Genomic DNA, 6561 nt, shown 5'->3' on the forward strand with positions numbered 1-6561 from the left:
CTCGAACTTCTCTCGCAGAGAAGAACTCATTAACAAGGGATTTCACCTCGAACTTCTCCCTCACAAAGAAGAACTCATTAACAAGGGCTTTCATCTCAAAATTCTCCATCACAGAGAAAAATGCATTAACCAAATTTTCATGATGACGTGGCTCCCTCTGAAGCTGAAATGCCAGGCTCCCTCTGAAGCTAAAATGTCAGGCTTCCACAAGCTCCTTCAAAAGCACAGGATCTACCTTCCAACAGTTAGGCTCTATAGAAGGAACCTTGCTCTGATACCATGTTAATGTTTTAGCAACACAGAAATTTGAAACAAGATACACAGAGTTTATCCTGGGAAAACCCTCCACTTGAGGGTGAAAAACCCAGCCCGCAAAAGTAATACCTTTATTGAAATCTCAAAAATAAGTACATGTCTCTCACACTTAAAAGACAATCATTTTATCAATGATTGATAATGCTCAAATAGAAGTCAACTATCAGATACTGCTTACAAATAATGTAGAAGGAGATGCAATAGAATGAATCTGCACACCCAAATATTCACAGCTGAACATAAATGATCAACTCGGAAAATCATATACAAAGTCCCAGCAGAAGATCATTCAAAGAATATTGATCATCTTAAAATGACCCATGGCACACGAATAAATAATATTCTTCAAACCCGATAACTCCTCAAGCAGAAGGCAGAAGATAAATAAAAAAGAACAGTGTCAGTTACACACCGACACACACAATGAGCTAGCAAACTTAAATAAAGGAACCGAATTCCAGAAAATACAAGCCGGTGGCAGTTATAAAGAATACGAACCAAGAAGAAGGAAGGGAACCATCTCCAGCTGTAGAAGGAGGAACTCGAATAGGAGGAGCACAACAGCATGATATCTACTGAAGTTATAATCTTTAACACTACCACCCCTAGATGATGAGGGGAAGTTAGTGCTAGTACCTGAGGCTATTCTGGAGTTCAAAGAGCGTCATTTGCGGAGAAGTGTCATCGGGGAATTTTTTATTATCTGGAAGGATCTGCTGATAGAGGATGCTACTTGGGAGAGTGCTAGCATTTTACAGCATCCAGCATTGAGTTTGCTTGAGGACAAGCAAATTCAGGGAGGGGGGACTATGATGTCCCCATCCTAGTTAGGGTTTTAGAGTTGATGAGTTAGCTTATTTTTTGGACCCTCGTAGGCTAACAGGGTATGGACAAAGGGTCATGGGGACAGTGGATGGAGGATGATATTCTTCAGTTCAGGGTTGGGTTCAGTTCAGGGTTCGTTTGAGCAGTTTCTGACTCCATTTGAGGGATTTGCTATTTATAGCATTTGGGCTATTTATAGATGGGAAGTTGGTTATTTTTAGATAGGCCCCTGATCACATGTGTTTTGGGAGCTTTATCTCCAGCTTCTGACGGTTCATCTTTTGGAGTCATATTGAGAGAGATATTGATTTTTTAGTGAATTACAGGCAATATTTAATTAATGACGTTTATTATAAAGTCACATTGATTTTTTTTAAAAATATTTCACTTAAAGTTATTTAAGTGACTTATTATTTTTCTCCATAGTTGGGCGCCCATATTAAAAGTGTTTTAACACTTAATGATATACTTCAAACCCTAAAAGCAACCCTAATTTAAAATCGTGGGTTTTTGCCTAAAGTCGCCCCCTTGAGAAACCAAACTCATTAATTTGTTGATCATTTGATATCTCTTCCTCTCTCGGTTTCCGAGCTTGAGGGTTTCAGACTGGATTCTTCATTGCAGAACGTCTATTCTTCAGTGCATGGTAATGGTGAGACTATGAAAGATCAGTTGAATTGTTGCAGCTATGGTTGGCTTCATTCAAAAGTCAAATTGGTGATGATTGCAGGCAGATTTGGCTTCTTACAGGGCAGATCTGTTGTAGGTTTTCTTATTTACTATTATTGTTAATAATTTTCTATGGTTTGGAGGCCTCCTTTCCCAAACACACAGCTTGCTCATTAAATTGGCACCATCTTCTACTGTTTGGGCGTCTTGTTATTAAAATAAGAGCAGATCTGAATTGTTTCCTGAATAAAAATCAGAACTTTGTAAGTTGCTGATATAATCTTTTCATTTCAATAAATTGGCTAAGGACCTACAGGTATGCTTCTAAAATCTCCAATATATTGTTTCAGCTGATTATTTCATGTATTATTTTCAATATGCGTTGAAAATTAAGAAACCCCTTTCTGGAACTTCTGTCTATTTCTGAAAGACCATCTTTAATAATCAAAAATACAAAAGAATTACAAAATTACAGCAGGTTGAAGAATTGAACCGGCAAGGATTCATCACAGAAGATTGCTTCATCTTTGTGCAGTTGTTTCCTCATGGTGAAGCAAAGCTTGGTCTGGTTTCACTAAATCATCAATAGTTTCTTGCATTGTTAGAAGTAGATTAGATTTCTAAGCCCTTATCTTTTTGCATTTTATTTCAAAAGATCTTTCAAAGAATTAGTTGGAGAACCTTATTGCAAAATCATACACCATTCTAAGGAAAAGAATTGATAAAGTCGTAGAACGATTGTGTAAGTCCCTTTGTGTAACTAGCAATATCACATCAATTCACTGAGTCTATCCAACATAAAGTTGATTGTTCGCATTGTAAACCTTGGGATTGCCTTATTTGATCACGAAGTTTAGCATTTGAGGTTTCCTTGTTCAAGAGAGGATAGAATACTTGCTATTTTATTTTGTGTTGGTGAGTGTCATAAAACATGCATCAGCAGGACCCACTACAGTGATTGATTCATTCATACATACATATATCATACCCAGAAATCAGAGCCCTGTAACCTGGATCAGCCAATTATGACAATCAAGGACAAGACGAGTCCCTTTAACCTAGAAATTGTATAACAGCCGCAAGCTACACACCGTATGAAAACCAAGACATGAATACAAGACTAGGGGAAGCATAATGTGCTTTATTGCTACCAGCTCCACCTCTCAAGCTAAACACTAGGGGCCTACAATGATGATATAGTACAAATATAAAAATCATTTTTTTCCAATTTCCCCACAATCATATTTTAATCATGCCAAATCTATTTCAAGTCTTCATCATGTGAAAGAAATAGGATTAAATATTCCTCGAATACCCTAAAATCCAACATGAATCAAAAACAATAATATGACTGCCTGTAGAATCAAACCCCCTTCATCCATGCTTTCATTTCAGTGCAGAAAAATATCAGTTTTTCTCTTCAAAAGATAAAAAGACAAATATAATTGATAGAAAACAAGTTCTTGATGACAAGAGGGGGAAAAACAGGATTGTGTTGCAGATGCAATGCTTACCATTGTAAGTTGTTGGAAGCCTTTCAATCTAAGAAGTGCCACTGTAACTCCACCGCTCCTTGTATTGTAGCTCTTCTTCCTTCCAGCGTCAAATAAATATAAATTTAATAATGGACCTATATCGTGACTAATTTGCATCATTCTTTAGAAGAATGTGATAAGATAACCAAAATGATGGTCATTTTGTGCAAGATGAGTACATAGAGAACCAAAAAATAACCACTGCCCAGAAAATCTAGGCACTCAGCTTAAGGACCATGAACAAACCACATAACATGTTTTAATCCACTTAACATAAATCTGCAACAATCATTATATGTAGAATGAGTTGTCAAGGACCACACTTCAGTGGCTCCATAACCAATTATAACAAGCTTAAAGATCGACCAATCCACACGCAGGCTGGGAAGAGCTTGCAAGTGTAAGATAAACAAATTAAAAAACTCAGTAATTGTTTCGAGGTTAGTAACATTACCGTAACATTTATGATATCAAAAAGGCTGGAAACAAGGTTTCGAGGGTTTTATGATTGTAACGAATTAGAATGTTTCTAACCTCTAAGCGTTACCAAAAACTTCTTAATTACAGTAGAGAAGAAACAAATTTGCCTCGGATTCAACACTAAGTAACAAATTATTGAAAAAAAATATCATAGCAAACATGACATTACCGAAAAAAGCATGCAGTGCACTGCAATTCACAAAAGGAATGAAAATGTGAAGAGAAAAGAACTCAAAATGAAAGTTTCTTTACATCGCAGCCTGGTGAATTTTGCGCGAAGATTTTCTACACCCACCGCAGCCGGGGAAGATGAACTTTGTGCTAAGTTTTTCTACATCCACGGCACCCGGTGAAGGACAACACCATGAACAATTTGTAGGAAAATAAAGAGAAGGGTGTATTAGTAGTCCGCCAAACAGAGACGCCCCTTGCACATATAAGTCCAGAGTAAATATTTGCTCGTTCGATTCGGAGGATTGAAACACTTTTATTCCTTCTCTTACCCTTAAAAGGATGAGTGTGTTTTTACTAAAATAATAATTGTTCTTTTATATTGTCACTGTTTATTATTTATTTAATTCCGGATAAGTTTTTAGTTTTGTTCTTTTTAAAAATAAAATAAAATGAAACACAGATTTATATTAATCAAAATAATATATATATCACAGAGTGTGATCCGGAAATAGCTGATTGAGATAATATATATATGCTATATCATTCAAGAAATAGTCACATCTTAAAGGTAGGGTAGAATCAATTGTAGAAGGTTAAAACAAACATACATACACTCATACACACATACACAAACATGCATGTACACATGCATACACCTACATACACACATGCATACACCTACATACATACATACACACACATAAACACACATGCATACATATACGCATACATACATACACACACATACATATATGCATGCATGCATGCATACATACATGCACATACACACACATATGTGCACATGTACACACGCATATACACACACATACACATTTACATGTACGTGTGTATGTATGTGGGTATGTGTATGTAATGCACGTGTATGTTTATGTGTGTATATGTGTATGCGGATGTATGTATGTGTGTGTGTATGTGTATGCGGGTGTATGTGTGTGTGTGTGTATGTAGGTGTATGCACGTATGCATGTATGCATTTGTGTATGTGTATGTACATGTATGTGTGGGTATGTGTGTGTATCTGTGTATGTATGTCTGTATATATGTATGTGGGTGTATGTGTATGTATGTATGTATGTATGTATGTATGCATGTATGTATATGTGTGTGTGTGTTTATGTGTGTATGTGTATGTATGTGTGTGACACACATACATGTGTGTGTGTGTGTGTTTTATGTATGTGTGTGTGTATACACACATACATACATACCCACATACATACATACATACATACCCACATACATACCCACATACATACATACATACACCCACATGCATATATACAGACATACATACACACATACACACACATACTTGTACATACACACACATACTTGTACATACACATACACACGTGCATACACCTACATACATACATACACACATACACACATGCATACATACATACGTATGCACATACGCGCGCGCGCGCCGCACACACACACACATGCATGCATGCATACATGTACATACACATACACACACATACATGCATATACACGCATACATACACACGTACACTCAATAGTCGTAGAGAATCAATTGAATAGTTCGAAAAACAAGAGCTAGAGGTGTTTTTAGATTATCGACCCAATGAATGTAGTAGGGATAAACATCTGGCAATAGGCCCTGCATCTCCAAGCGTATCAAAAGGACATGTGTAGGGGCACGAACTATCAAAGTCCCTCCCAATAAATCATATACATAAAGGTTACGGATAACATCCAAGCAGAAGACTGTACGTGTGTATGTATGTGTGTATATGTGTGTATGTGTGTGTATGTGCATGTATGTGTGTGTATGTGTATGTACATGTATGCATGCATGTGTATGTGTACGTGTGTACGTGTGTATGTGGGTGTGTGTGGGTGTATGTGTGTGTCTGTATGTGTATATGTATGTATGTTTGTTAATGTGTGTATGTGTGCATTTATGTATGTAGGTGTATGTGTGTATGTACATGTATGTGTGTGTCCGTGTATATGTATGTGGGTGTTTCTATGTGTATGTGTATATGTATGTGTATGTGTATGTGTATGTGTATGTGTATGTGTATGTGTATGTATTTAATTTTAATGTTTTTTTAAAGTAATTTGTATCAAATGTTTCGATTACTTCGAATTGTACTTTAAATTACAATTGTATTATTTTCAAATATGTTTAAATTAGTTTTAAATAGTTTTCAAAATTAGTTTGAATTATTTTAAAATAGTTTTGAATAATTATTTTTTAAATTCTTGCTTTTATAACTACACATGCAAATATTTTCCACATTGTCAATCATCCATCTAATGGTAGTGTTCATTGCGAGGGTGACCAGACATCTACACAGTTTGGTTGAATGCCCTCCAATGGCAGTGCTGCCAGGGCTCGGCTTTTTGCTGAAACCATTCAGGCCCTACAACGTGCAGTAGAACATCTTCAGACTACATTACAAACCACCCCTCCCCAACCAATTAAGGAAAGGGTGCAGATTATTAGGGATGAGTTGACGTGTATGATTGACATTGTTTGATCATACAATGCATATGTTGATACATCTGT

The 6561-nt window shown here is 36.3% G+C and overlaps 1 protein-coding gene across 5 annotated transcripts in view; it reads right to left on the reverse strand.

The window, feature by feature from the left end:
• LOC131027804 (uncharacterized) overlaps positions 1-4308 on the reverse strand; it is a 214199-nt gene extending 209891 nt beyond the window's left edge. Inside the window, exons 1-2 of one of the 5 annotated variants that reach the window (XM_057957894.2) lie at positions 4120-4308; positions 3324-3402 (exon numbers count right to left, since the gene is read on the reverse strand). The gene's annotated coding sequence lies outside the window, so the exon portion shown is untranslated. Of the gene's footprint in view, positions 1-3323; positions 3403-3993 lie in introns of all 5 variants that reach the window. The other 4 variants (XM_057957892.2, XM_057957893.2, XM_057957896.2 and 1 more) reach the window with 4 other exon arrangements.
• Positions 4309-6561: the final 2253 nt, after the last annotated feature.

The sequence above is a fragment of the Cryptomeria japonica genome, chromosome 3 (assembly GCF_030272615.1).
Source record: "Cryptomeria japonica chromosome 3, Sugi_1.0, whole genome shotgun sequence".
Classification (NCBI taxonomy): domain Eukaryota; kingdom Viridiplantae; phylum Streptophyta; class Pinopsida; order Cupressales; family Cupressaceae; genus Cryptomeria; species Cryptomeria japonica.